Source organism: Mustelus asterias, chromosome 3, assembly GCF_964213995.1.
Source record: "Mustelus asterias chromosome 3, sMusAst1.hap1.1, whole genome shotgun sequence".
In the NCBI taxonomy this organism is placed as follows: Eukaryota; Metazoa; Chordata; class Chondrichthyes; order Carcharhiniformes; family Triakidae; genus Mustelus; species Mustelus asterias.
In genome coordinates this window covers 96447173-96462100 of record NC_135803.1, presented here as the reverse complement: position 1 = coordinate 96462100, position 14928 = coordinate 96447173, and the positions used below count along the sequence as shown (strand labels likewise).

Below are 14928 nucleotides of genomic sequence, written 5' to 3'. Positions count from 1 at the left end.
GATTTGATCCAACTTGGTAAGTGTGTTCTGTGAAGCTTCAGAAAGGATCAGGTGAAAGTACAGTCTAGGGATGACATGAACTGTCAAGATCTCCACGTATTGTCTTGGCCGGAGAGCCGCAGCCTGCAAGCTAGATACCCAGGCTTTCAGTTTGTCCTCCCAAGTACCTTCCTCCATGCCTGCCCATGGATCTATTCGGGCACCCAGGTATTTTTCAGTCTCACCTGGGGGGATGTACAAGACTATCTCCTTCCGATGTTGCCAGTTCTTGTAATGATTGTACAGGAAGGTCTTACTCTTAAACGTAAAATGGAAGCCTTTTGTCTTGTTGATGTTAATAGACAGTCCTGTATGATCACAGAAGGACTGCAAAATCTTCAGGTTTCGTCCCATCCCGACATGTGAATCACTCGAGAGCGATGTCATCTGCAGAGGCCAAAGTTGAGCAGTTGACTTGTGCTCCATCCAGGGTCATGGAGACCCCTGAGTTGGCCTCTTCCAGACTGCAGATCAGTGGATCCAGTGCGATGTTGAGGAGGATTGGTGAGATTGATCTCCTTGCTTAACACCCCTCTCAATTTTTATTGGGGCAGTCTTGGACTTATTGCCCTTCCTCGATCACCGTTGTGTTACCAGTGTAGAGGTCTTGAATGAGCTCCACAAAGGCTTTTGGAAGCCGTACACGCTGTCGTGATTTCAGTAGTAGTTTGTGCCCCAGAGTCAAACGCCTTCGCCTTTGTGGTTCTTCTTTGCTCCCTTCATGATGTTTTGTAGCACGGCGATGTTCTCGTTGCAACCGGAAGTTGCTGCTAAAAACCCTTTTTGTCTAGGGTTGATGTCGACTGTGTCGCTCAGCCTCTTTGCCATGATTTTAGTGAAGAGGCGTAGCAGCATGGGACCTATCGTGATTGGGTGCCAGCTATCAATGTTTTTCAGGCACTCTTGATCCTCACATTTGGGAATCAAGACTGTCCAACTGTTTCATGGATTCAGGGATCGTCTTAGACTTCAACCAGAGGGTGAAGAGGCGGGTTATCCGTTTATCATCTGCTTTGTGTATGTCACGGATGACCTCGATCTTTTTACCATCCGGTCCAGGTGCACTGGCTTCCTTGATGACTGTGGTAACCTCTTCAGCCACGATTGGCTTCATCAACTCTCCATTATCTGTCTTTCCTGTGTATTTGGTGATGTTTGCCTTATTGTTCTAATTGGAGAGTTTCTCTCAACCTTTCCTCCAGCTCCGTCTTGGATAGCGGACATAAAGTTGATGCGGGCGCCCCCATGATCTGTCGAGCAAGTTGACGCCTATTTTTGTTGTAGAGCAATTGGGTTGCTCTGAAGATTTGTTTACGCTTTGCCCATTGTTTTTTCGCTCCAGTATTGACAGCATTCTTGCGTCTTCCCTTATCCTTCCTGTGCATACTCACCTGTGAACCTTTCGTCTCTTTCCTGTCGTTCTCACCGTTCATCAGAAGGTCAGTGATGCTTTCCATTAGCCCGATTCCCAGGGTAAGACTATCGGGGTCATTCCTCGCATTCAGGATCTCTTCGGCCTGTGAGAGCTGGTCATGCACATCCCGATGTTTAGGGACTAAGGCCGGTGGTTGTCTAACAGTTCCTTTATGCGGGTCTGGGTCCACGATATCTTCCTCTTCCGGTTCTTGTTTGGAATCTGGGGGATCTTTCACATTGGCCGCCAGTGCGGCAGCTTCTGCCTTCTTACATTTTCTTGCAAGTGAGCTGTGCTTATCTCAGATTTGCTTGGGGTCTTTGGATGTTAAGATTGTCCCAATGTCCTTGATATTTCTGGATCCAGCAAACCTCTTCGCCAACTCTTCCAGTAACGTTTCCTCTTCCAATGACCATTTATAGTTTTGCCTTCCACCTTTGGCTTTAACTGGCAGTGCCTTCTCCAGGCGTTTAGCAATACGAAGAACCAGATGATGGTGTCTTTCGTGCTGTGAGAGCTCACTCTGCGATGTGAAGTTTAATTCACATGCGCTGCACTGGTGTTCCCCGACTGTCAAGGATCAGCTCTCGCCTTTACACTTCGGGGAGTGGCAAGCGATGGAGTGGTACTCCCCAGATTTGCCGCATCGCGAACATATAGTCCGAATTGTTTTGATGTTGTGTACTGTGTTTAGATGTTTATTAAACAAGCCAACAGTTGGAAGGATGGTGTCGCAGGTCATAAAAAATAACGCATCCGTAGGGTAATGAATGATCACTTCCTTTACCTCTGTTCGGTCCTGAGATGGTTCAATAATTACTCCTTCGATGAAGGCTACCGCGGCTTGGTACCTACATCTTCATCAATTTCGGCGATGGTACTGTTTATTGTAGAAGGTGCGTGTTGTTATCACGACATCCTCTACTGGATGGGCCGTCCAGTCGGACTCTTATCCAATAGGTTATTCGTCTTCTACTGTTGTGGAGGTTGACTCTTGTGGTCTGGGGCCTGAGTACACCATCCAATAGTGCCGGTAGTATTGTTCGGGTCTCAAGATCGCTCTTCCTTTTGAGTGGAGATCGATCTTGTTGCAAGTTCATTAGAACTGGATCCTGTGCAACCTTGAATTTCGAATTTTTCACAGTGAGCGGTCACAGACTCATCTGTGGTGTGGTTCTTTCCTCCGGGATGCTACCCCTCCGGACTCCTCCCTTACAGGCGGATTATTCATGTTTTCTTTCGCAGATCACCAGCCTTCACGTGGTTTTTCTAAGTCGTTTGGTCCTCGGTAGTGAGCTACCAAGGTTACCAAACGGGCCAGCGAGGAGGCACGACTGTCACTGTGGTCAATAAAAACACGCCAAACGACCACAGCGGTAACTACCCAGAGTTAACTCTCCAGTGAGACCCTTTTTTGAAACACTCAATGAGTGCATTATTCGAGTCTTTACGTCGCTCGTTGACGTTTTTGTCAACCTCTAGTGGAACCACAGTCGAGGCCCCACTGATCTAAATTGAGGAACATGAGCTGAGGTCAGCTGATGGTCACAAAGTGTGCCGCTCATAAGTCATCCCAGATCTATTTGGGCCTAATGAGCCATGTTGTCGGTACCGAGTGCACGATGCTCCACCATAACCGGGGGGTGGAATTTGGAATATTGCAAACATGCCAGATTAAGCCAAATTAAACATATCGAATTAAATGACAATTTCATGTTACCAATCGGCCAACATGCCCGTTTTTGGACTGTGGGAGGAAACCAGAGTACCCGGAGAAAACCCACGCAACAATGGGGAGAATGTGCAAACTCCCACAGGCATTAACCCAAACCGTGGATACGATTCAGGCCTCTGTATCTGCACAGAACAGTAAACAGTGGTTGTCACTGAGCTGACGTGTTGCCCATAGGCCACCTGTAGATGTAAATGGTGCCTTTAATAAACATGAACATAAACATACAGACAACGAGCCAAACATACAATGAAGGAGTGTTCCATATAAGTCCATATGGTCTCCTGGTGGGCTGTGAGCCCCATGGTCTGACAAGCTCCAAGCTTGTATTGCGGTAGTAATCATCTCTCACCTCACCTGTCGTTGAAGATCCCCAACAGCTCCAACGTAAGTGACAGGGTGAGTCTTGAAATTTGTTGGGCGAATGATTGGTATCTCTTTATTCCAAGGTAGGTCATGAGGCTGTTATTCTTCTCCAGCCACTTTCCCCTGGCGCCAACAACAAATCCAAAGAAATGGGGATCCAGGCATCCAGTTAATTTTTCAACTTCAGGCCCAAGATGTTGGTATTTTGTGCACTTTTCATTCCACGCCTTTTCTAGACTGCCGCAATTGTCCTCAAAACGAACTGTCACATCTACCACAGCGACCCTTTGATCCTTCTCCCTCTTAAAGATGATGTCCGGTTTCCAGAGGGTACCATTCTTGCCAATGAGTCTTGGTTCATGGTAGGATGTCCAGCCGTATTTCCCAACATAATTGCGCAGCTGTTCCAGGATCTTATTATGGCGTTTTATCCGGCAGTTCTTAACGAATGGGCAGAAGCCAGAAATATGACCGAGCGTTTCTATACCTGTTTCTCACCTCCGACAGGTTTTTGTAGCAAAGGATTGTCCTCTTGACAGGGTCACCCTTGTGGGGTACAGATTGCATCTCAGCAGTAGATTATTAATGTAACGATGCGATTTAAGTTGATATGCAGCCTTCATCCAACTGTTTGATATCTTGTCATGATTGTAATAGTGTACACCATGCCTTGACAGGTTAGCCGCCTCCATTTATCAAATTCCCAATCTCTCCATCCCGCATACTTGTTTTGAGGTTTTCTGGAATCTGCCTCTTCCGCACCAATCATTGGTATTGCAGCCCTGATCATATCCATCTCCTCATTGCTGCTCTCTTCGGTAGTTGGTATTGTCGGAAGTAGGCACGGCTCCCAGTCTGAGGCCAGTCAGTTTGTGTGGATTACACCCGAGCAACTGACCCAGTCCTGGAGGGGTGGACGCTCGACCGGCTTAGTTGTCACCGTTAGGTTTCCACCGGCAGCAACCCCCTCAGGAGACACCTCTGGAGACACGAGTCCACTTCTCTCCCCCTTAACCCCGTTCGAGATCAAAGACACGGATGAGTGTTCTTCTAAGTCAATTTATTCTTTCTTGCAAGAAAGGGTGCAGTCCCGTAGGAACACACACACTTACAATACATGATCATACTTTATATGCATCCGCGAGTTCATCATACGCCCCTCCTCTTCCCTCGCTTATTGGTTCCCGCGCGCTTCCTCATCGTGAACTGTTCAGCCCTCCAGCGCCTATTTTTCCTTTTATAGTCCGCAGTAACCATTTCTCTCGTAACGACCACAAGCAACTGATTACATACTGGTGGTCAAGCACCTGCTCCTGCAAAGCGTCTATACAGCATATTTCACTTCCCATTTTCCCTGCTCTGAGCCTGTCGGCTCATTATTTTCAAAAATTACATCATCCTCCCCTTACAATCCCCCCTGTCTTTCCTTACGCACTGTAATTTTTGATACCTAGTGTATTTTCTAATCCCTCTAGCATTATGCCTGCCTGTTCGTCCCAGGTGCCATTGCCGGCCTTGGCGTCTAGGAGACCCTGTCCTTCCTCTGACGTCAAGTGTAGGCCTACTACTCGTCCATCCAGGGTATCACGTTTAGTCAAAGCGGTCTCAATAAGTCTTTGGGTCAGGCCCCGGATACAAGGGATAACACAGCATCCTAAGGCGACCAGTACCCCCGCTACTACTATAAAGGAGATGAGGGCGGATACCACAACCCCTTTCCATTTCCCGAACCACCTTTCCAGCCACCCGGTAAGATCTGTGTCCACTCCCGAGTTTTCAGCCAATTCATCAGCCAGGGTCGTTAGTCCTTCTAGCGCTCTGGTGATCGACCCATCAGGAGCGGTGTTATTTGGAATAAAGGTACAACACTGTGTCCCTATCATGATGCAGACCCCTCCTTTCTCTGCTAAGATCATGTCCAATGCTAATTATTCTCCCAAGCCATCCTACTGGTGGCATCCAGTTGTTCCGCTGTTCCCTTCACTGCATCCCGGGTGTAATTAATAAATCGCTGCTGGTTATAGTAGATGTAGTTGATCCAATCCACGTTTTTATTGATGGTCACCCACCAGAACAGAGACTCAAACCCCGCCGTTATCTGGTTCCTAGCTTTATACTCATCGGGAACCCCCCTAGGGACCCCTATGTTGTCTAGATAGACCCGGTCGTCAAAGGAGGTATATAGACTCCTCTCTGCTCGCCGGTCTCCACGGGGTTCTGGGTGTTCGAATGCCAGGGTGAATGGGACAACCAATTGGACTATCGCACAGGTTCCTTTCCATCTTCGGGGTAACGTTGGCCGCAGAATTCTCCCTCCACAGTACCACCAGAGGTCAGCTCGGGGTACCTGGATTTGGGAATAATTCCCTTCCTCGGTGGCGTCATTAACTTCCTTGATCGTACCACTGTGGTGAACCATCGTTGGTTACCACTGTGGGGTTATTCCAATGTTACTGTTGGGTTAGGGTGTTGCCACTGTGGGGGTTGTTATAATGTTGTTGGGTTAGGGTGTTTACCTGTGGTAGATGTTGTTATGGCACATCCCGGTCGGGCCCCGCCTCCTGGGGAGAGGTATAAGACCCTCTGCTCAGGCGGGACCCCTCCAGTCTGAATTGGTGTACTCGTGTTAGATAGTTCCATTGTTTGTCAATAAAAGCCTTCAATCGCTGAAGCCTTGTACCTCGTGCTTGATTGTCGCGCATCAATTTTATTGACAAACACAAAACTCTCGACAGAAAAGAGAGTATGGATCAAATGCTGAAACCAGAGCGTCTGACGTTGGACCCACGTGCGGTCGGTGCCTCTAACACCTTCGACCACTGGTTGAAGTGTTTCGAGGACTACCTGGCAGCCTCTGCAGCAGTTACTACGGACGACGACAAACTCCAGGTCCTCCACGCGAGGGTAAGCGACACGGTCTATCTTGCGATTCGTGCGGCCACCACTTACCCGAGGGCCATCGAGCTCTTGAAGAAACGATACACGAGACCACCCAACGAGATTCACGCTCGTTACCTCCTCGCTACACGACGTCGGCAGTCGGGCGAAACCATGGAGGACTACGCCAATGAGCTCTTGCAGCTTGCCAGGGGCTGCGACTGCAAAGATGTGTCGGCTGAGCAATATATGTACGACCTCGCCCGAGATGCGTTCGTAGCAGGGGTAGGGTCCTCGTACATCCGGCTTAAGCTATTGGAGAAAGGGAACCTCAACTTGACCCAAGCGATGGAGATGGCTGAGATGCTGGGTACCCCTGCTACATACATAGCGACAGGGGCTCGTCGTTCATGAGTAACGACTTGAGGCAATTCCTACTCTCATACGGGATTGCCTCTAGTAGAACCATGAGCTACAACCCTAGGGGTAACGGACAGGTGGAGAGGGAGAATGCTACAGTCTGGAAGGCTGCCCTATTGGCGCTGAAATCCAGGGGCCTTCCAGTCTCCCGTTGGCAGGAGGTCCTTCCAAATGCGCTTCATTCCATTCGCTCCCTCCTGTGTACGGCAACCAATGCTACTCCCCACGAGAGGATGTTCTCATTCCCTCGGAAGTCGTCCTCGGGGATCTCCTTACCAGCCTGGTTGACGTACCCAGGACCCGTCCTTCTGCGGCGACATGTGAGGGCCCGCAAGTCCGACCCCTTGGTCGAACCGGTCCAACTCCTCCACGCCAACCCTCAGTATGCCTATGTGGCATATCCTGACGGGCGAGAGGACACAGTCTCGATTCGAGACCTGGCGCCCGCAGGGGACGTAGCAACTCCTGTCGCTCCTATACCCCCCGTCACGAACCCCCTTTCACTTCTTTCTTCCCCAGACGTGGCGCGGTCAGCACCGGGACCAGTGCATAACAGTTATACTCCCATGTACAGCTTGCCTGAGACTCGGAGATCGGCGCCACCACAGAAGGTTCCAGGATCCCCTGCACCATCGCCTCACCAGGGTCAACCGGCCCGGGAGTCCTCGAGGGGACAGCCGGACGCTGTTTTGGAGAGAACGCCACCGCAAGCACCTGCTCCGGTGTCGCAACCGGTGTTGAGGAGATCACAGCGACGGTGCGGTCCTCCAGACCGTCTGGACTTGTGAATTTTGTATATATGTGACCTGTTTTCGCACCTCGCGGGCCTTTGTTTTTAAAGGAGGGGTGAATGTGGTGAACCATCGTTGGTTACCACTGTGGGGTTATTCCAATGTTACTGTTGGGTTAGGGTGTTGCCACTGTGGGGGTTGTTATAATGTTGTTGGGTTAGGGTGTTTACCTGTGGTAGATGTTGTTATGGCACATCCCGGTCGGGCCCCGCCTCCTGGGGGGAGGTATAAGACCCTCTGCTCAGGCGGGACCCCTCCAGTCTGGATTGGTGTACTCGTGTTAGATAGTTCCATTGTTTGTCAATAAAAGCCTTCAATCGCTGAAGCCTTGTACCTCGTGCTTGATTGTCGCGCATCAACCACACTTGTCAAAAGTGCCCACCTGCCTATCCAGTTGTTCCCCAGTCCAAGAGACACAGGTGTGATGTGTTCCTAATACCCCAGAAAATACCGGGGGCTGCGATTCCCTGTTGAATCTTACAGGGGGAAACGTCAGGCCCAGGGACTGGCAGGTGGGGTCATCCCAGGCCGCCCGGTGCTGGTATAATTTTACCAGGCATTCCATCTGTTTTGGCTCTTTATCCCATCCCAACGGGAAGGGAACCACCTGTGGAGTCGGCCGACTGCCCGTGCATGCATAACAATTGCCCTTCTCGAGGCTTTGGACCGTATACTTGACCCATTCCATCCAGGCATTCGTTTCCCCAAACCCCGTTTCTATTTCAATGGTTTCCTTGAGATCTTTTACTTGTATCACCCTAATCCCCTCAGAACTTCCCAGGGCAGGGGTCGCCGTGCGTAGAACTGGTGAATTGCCAGCTTTCACTTTCTGAACCGTGATCCTTACGCAACACAGTCTTTCCTCCCTGACCCTTACCCCGAGTACTTCATTGTCTAGTCTCACTTGCCTATTCCCGTTTGCCACCCATTCAGTCTGCTTCACGGTCAGGTATAGCGGATTACACCGGTTCAGCCCGCAATCCCTCGGGAGGATGGCCCGTGGGACTAACGCCACCCGCTCCCGAACCCTGAGAGATTTTTCTTCACCTAGCCCCTGTCCCATGAAAATCAATTCCATCTCCCTTCCCTGATACCCTTTTTGTCTTGCGAGGTTTATTGTAGTCTGATTAAGTTCCCCTACAGTTCCGCATGGCACCATCTGGCAAAGGTCAATTTCTATTACCTGCACCTGGGACGCTTCATTTATGGTGAGAGAATATATCTGGCCTGCATGAGCCGCCTCTTCCGCGTACCACCTATCAACCGCTTCCTGATTCCCCCCCGCGCAACCCCCATAGCCCCAAAGTCCCTTTTTAGAGACATTGACCATGTCGTTAGTAATGTTAGTAGCATTTCAATACTGTGATTATAGTCCATTTCAGAATGTTGTCTGTTCAGTCTTCCGCAGTATTCTCCGCTGAGGCTTGATCGCCCAGAGTCGGCGCCCCCTCCTCCGGAGCTGGTACCCGTCCCTTGACCCTGGTGTAATGAGTCCAGCCCCTTTCAGCGGTTCGAATAGCAGTCTCAGTGGTCAACAGTACCAAGAAGGGGCCGTCCCAAACCGGTTCCAACGTTCGTTGCCTCCAATTCTTAATTAGGACCCACTGTCCCGGTTTGATAGAGTGAATCGCGAATTCAAGAGGCGGTGTCTGTGCCAGGAGTCCCTGTTGACGTAAACGAGACCGAGCAGATTCCAAGGCCTCAACATATTTGCGTACAAACACATCTCTGGACTCAAAGACAGGGAACTCCCCCCTTGGTCCATTGAAGGGGAGACCAAACATCATTTCATACGGGGAGACACCTAAATCACGTCGCGGTTGCGTTCGTATTTGTAGGAGAGCCAAGGGAAGACACTTAGTCCAAGGCAACCCGGTTTCAGTGGTCAGTTTCGTGAGTTTTTTTAAGGGTCTGATTCATCCGCTCAACCTTGCCTGAGGACTGGGGGTGCCAGGGGTTGTGAAAATCCCAGTCTACCCCAACCGCTTTTATTATGTTCTGAAGGGTGGTCGAAGTGAAGTGGCTACCTTGGTCAGAGTCAATGGCCCTGGGGAGCCCAAATCGCGGGATAACTTGTTCTAGGAGGACTTTACTAACTTGAGCCGCTGTAGCTGTGGCAGTTGGGAACGCTTCTACCCATCCTGTCAGATGGTCCACTATTACGAGGAGATACTTCAATCGGCCGAGGGGAGGGAGTTCGGTATAGTCTACCTGCATGTATTCAAAGGGTCTATAGGCGGGGCTTCTCCCTCCCGTGGTCGTGTTCTGTCTCAGACCCCTCTTATTAACCCTCCTACAGATCAGGCAATCCCTCGTAACCTGTTTGGCCACCGTGTAGATTCCGGGGTGTGCGTATCGGCGTAGAAACGTATCGCACAGGGCTTGGACCCCCCAATGCCCCCCTTGGTGGAGGTGACTTAGTATTCCTCTGGCTAGGGGACGGTTCAACAATTGTCTCCCATCAGGCAAGGTCCATTTTCCGTCCCCCCCTTTCTGCCCCCCCAATTCTTTGAATTCAGTCTCATCTGTTTCAGTGAATACCGGCGCCTCATTTATCTCTGGGACATGGGGCACCCATACCAGACATTCAGCCACCTCCTCTTCCATCCCCGCCAATCTCGCCTGTTCATCTGCTAACTGGTTTCCCCTGATCTCTGTTCCCGTACCCTTCTGGTGACCTTTCACATGGACCACTGCGATTTCTCGTGGCTTTAACAGATCCTCCAGTATTTTTACCACTAACTCCTCATGGACCAACTCCTCATGGACCAACTCCTTTCCCCTACTATTTATCATTCCCCTCTCCTTCCAAATCTTTCCGAAGGTATGCACGATGCCAAATGCATATTTGGAGTCCGTGTTCACCGTTCCTACTTGCCCTTCCAGATTCCTCAGGGCCCGATGCAGAGCATACAGTTCACATGTCTGGGCAGACCAGGAGTTAGGCAGTCTCCCTCTTTCCTCCAGCTTCCAACCTTCCTCGCTAATAATGGCATATCCATTATATCGTTTTCCGTCTATCACCCGGGAAGACCCGTCAATGTACCATCTCCTCCCCACATGAAGGGGTCTGTCCCTTAGGTCTTCCCTCACCTTACTCTGGAGCTCTATTATGTCTGAACAACGGTGCTCAAGTTTGCCCCTATTCTCCCCTTTCCATAGGAATTCTGCTGGGTTCTGACAGGAGCCAATCTCTATCCTAAGGTCGTCACGATCTAACAATACAGCCTCGTACTTCAGGATCCTTGAGTCCGTCAGCCATCTTCCGGCTTTCTGACTCAGGATTGTTCTTACCTGGTGAGGTGTTGTGACGGTTAAAGGCGCCCCGAACGTTAACTTCCTACTCTCTTCTACCAATTTGGCTGTGGCAGCGACCGCTTGGACACATTCCGGCCAGCCCCGAGATACCGGATCTAGGACTTTTGACAAGAAAGCCACCGGCTTCCTATCTCCACCCCAGTCTTGGGTCAGGACCCCGAGCGCAGTGCCCTGCTTCGCGTTAACAAATAACCTGAATGCTTTGTTGAAATTCGGCAGACTCAGGACCGGGGCGGTCGCTAGCTTTTGCTTAAGGGTTTCGATCAACACTTCCCCTTCCGGGTCCCACTGGATCTTGTCCGGGGCGTCCTCGACAAGTCTTAAATATACTCTTATTTTAACTTCAAGACAAGGAAAGAGCACATGGTCCTTCCAAGGTTTAACTCCTTGCTCAACATTAAAACATTAAAGCGAACACCAACAAAACATTCACACAATCACGTTGTTAAACACACAGATACACATGGAAGCTTCCAACATTTATTCAGACTTAACATCTTAAACAGTCGCTTTTATTCTGCTGTTTGACTCATAACTGCTATTGGCCACTCGCCAATTGCTTCTTGTTCTAGCGCTAATTGCGCAGCCTTGTCTGCGGCTTGGTTCCCTTTGTATTTTAACCCGTCGGGGTTGTCCCTCTCTGGTTCCCTTTGGTGCGCTTTAATTTTTATTACTGCCGCTTCTAGGGTTTTTTTTTTTAACGTCTCAACTATATCACAAATTCCCCAAATTTTACCCCAGAAAACTACACCGTTGACTCAGTCTGACTCCTACAGATTCGATGATCTCTATTCTGGCTTCTGATCGTGGCCACCGATCGGACGTACCAGTAATACAGACCCAACCGACTACGTCATTTGTTGTGGGAAAAGTCACCACTCGGAGATCAGACTTGAGATTCAACTTGCAGTTTATTAAATCGAAGTAGTGGGACTGAAGGGGTGACCCGAGTGCCGCCCCCACCCAGCAAGCTGCATATTTAACTTCCTCGGGGCTGGATGATAGTTTACTATTCACATAGAGATTTAAGAGTTGGCAGATCCAATCCTCGTCCGACCCGTATTCCGGCCAGAATACAGATGGTGCTCGGATTGGCTCTGTTGTCCATACAAAACAACAATATTTAATCATAACTTTTCTCTCCAAATTTCTTGTCCTCGTCTCGTCATCCCAATTTTGTAGTTGCAACCCTAATGGACTAGAAGGGGGTATTCCCTTATGCTTGTTCTTCCCCTTGGGGGCCCCGTCCCATCCCCGGGACGATCTGTTTCCCATGGTTAGTCTCCAGTAGTCGTCTTGAGTATGACTCACCCACACCCTCAGATCAAACTGTCATAACCATGAAGTCAACAAGGAAGATAATGACTCTCGTCTGCCCGAAGCAGAGTCAGAGCGAAATTTCTTACCTTGATCCGTGCACGGAGTTGTCTGACTTTCGTCTATGTGTGTACCCCCTTCTATCTCCCAGTCCCTGTCACAGTCCTCCTCCCACACTCATCCGTGTGACCTCCGTCTAGGGGTTCAGAATTATCTCAATTGAGTGGTTTCAGACCTCCCTACCTGAGGACCGAAGCGGCGTCTTGTAGGTGTAAATATACACCGGACGCGTCTTATTACACCGAGTCGGTCCTCCTGCGAAAGGTCCCCGTTATAATTCAAGATCCCGGACGAGCCCCCAGTATGAAGTCCTCGATTTCCCTCAGTGCCTTGAGAGATCTCAGATCTTCGATGTTTTCACCAAGGTTCTTTTCACAGAACTGAAACGAAGCCCGAATGACTCGGTCATCAGAGACAGACAACGATTCCCATTTCCGAATTATTGCAGATGGATTTGTATTTCAAGCTTGGGAATTCTCAGACCTCCATTACGATTACGTGAATAGAGGATGCCATCGGTTGTGTGGGGTGGAAGGTGTAGGAATTGCTTGACGGCATTACGGATGAGTTGATTCAGTCTAATCAGTGTGTTCTGAGACACTTCGGATAGGATTAAATGGAAATATAGCCTCGGGATGACATACACTGTCAGTACTTCCACGCGTTGCTTTGGTCGGAGAGCTGCTGCCTGTAAGCTGGAAATCCAGGTCTTCAGTTTCTCTTCCCAAGCCCCTTCTTCTACTCCAGCCCAGGGATCTATCTGGGCTCCCAGGTATTTCTCTGTCTCTCCTTGGGGGATGTATGCAATCGCTTCCTTCCGAATCTTCCAGTTCTCACATTGGTTAAACAGGAAGGTCTTCCTCTTGCACACAAAGTGGAAGCCTTTTGTCTTATTGGTGTTAATCGACAAGCCCGTCGAGTCACAGAAAGACTGGAGAATCTTCAGGTTTCGGGTCATCCCAACGTATGAATCGCTAAGAAGGGCGATATCATCTGCAAACGCAAGGGCTGAGCAGTTCAATCTTGCTCCATCTAACGTCATGCTGACACCAGATTTAGCCTCCTCGAGACTACAAATCAACGAATCCAATGCAATGTTGAATAGTATTGGTGAAAGTGGGTCTCCCTGCTTGACACCCCTCTCAATATTGATTGCACTTGTCTGAGATTTGTTACCTTCAATTACTGTTGTGTTGCCAGTGTAGAGGTTCTGAATGAGTTCTACAAAGGCTTTCGGTAGCTTTACTCGCTGTAATGATTTAATCAATAGTTTGTGACCAATGGAGTCGAAAGCTTTAGCCAGATCCACAAAGACAACGGAGAGGCCCTTATGATTTTTCTTTGCTCCCTTCATGATATTTTGCAACACTGCAATGTTCTCGTTGCATTCGGGAGTAGCTGCCAAAAACCCTTTCTGACGTGGGTTTATCTCGACTGTCTCACTCAGTCTTTTCGCCATAATTTTAGTGAAAAGGCGCAGCAGCATTGGACCAATTGTTATTGGACGCCAGTTGTCTATGTTCTTAAGGCGCTCTTTATCCTCACACTTTGGGATTAAGACCGTTCGGCTTTGCTTCATACAGTTTGGGATCGTTTTTGACGACAGCCATAGATTGAAGAGGTGAGGTATGCGCGTTTCGTATGCTTCGTGGATATCACGGATGTCCTCGAGCTTCTGACCATCCGGACCAGGTGCACTAGCCTCTTTAATCCCCTTGATCGCTTTGGTAACCTCTTCTTCAGTGATTGGCTTCATCAAATCTCCATTGTCCACTTTACCATTATACACAGCGAATTTACTGATATTCGATTTGTCATTCTTAATGGAGAGTTTCTCTCGAAAGCTAGCCACCAGTTCAGTAATGGATAATGGGCATGTGATTTGTGAAGGCACCCCCATGATCTGGTGAGCAAGTTGGCGCCTATTATTATTGTAGAGCTACTGCGTTGCTCTGAACTCGGATTTCTGCTTTGCCCATCGTTTTCTCACACCGGTGTTAACCTCTTGTCTGACATTTCTGTTATCCTTCTTTAGCGCACTTACTCTTGGGCCATATTTTCTTTGCCTGTTCGTTCCACCGCCCATCAGAAGGTTGGTAATGCTTTCCATTATTCCCACTCCTAAGGCATGTTTATCAGGGTCTTTCCTCGCTTTCAGAAGTTCCTCAGCCTGGATCAGGTGTTCATTCATATCCCTGTGCCTAGGGACTCGGGCTGGGGGAATACTTACCTGCGTGGTCGGAACCCTGACATCTGCCTCCTCCGGCTCCTGGTGTGGTGATATAAACAGGGTTTAGTTTTAAGGCTGATAAAATTGGATATCCTAAATTAAAGAATTAGACACATGGAAATCAAACACAGTCACACCTCAGGCAGGCCAATTGTACAATACACAAATGTGTCTGGGCCTGACCCATCAACCACCCATCAAAGGTCGTTACACTCTACTTGAAACTTAGCAGGAGATCATGGCACCTCATTGAAATGCATCGGTCTATTGTTAGAAGCCCAGATCGGGCCAGACTTTCTGTCACCAAGAGATCCTGTAGAAACCTTACCTGATAACAAGTTTAACAACATGGAGATGGACACTT

General features: G+C 49.2%; 1 pseudogene; it reads right to left on the bottom strand.

The window, feature by feature from the left end:
• Positions 1-4978: 4978 nt before the first annotated feature.
• LOC144491848 (syncytin-2-like) lies at positions 4979-5970 on the bottom strand (annotated as a pseudogene).
• Positions 5971-14928: the final 8958 nt, after the last annotated feature.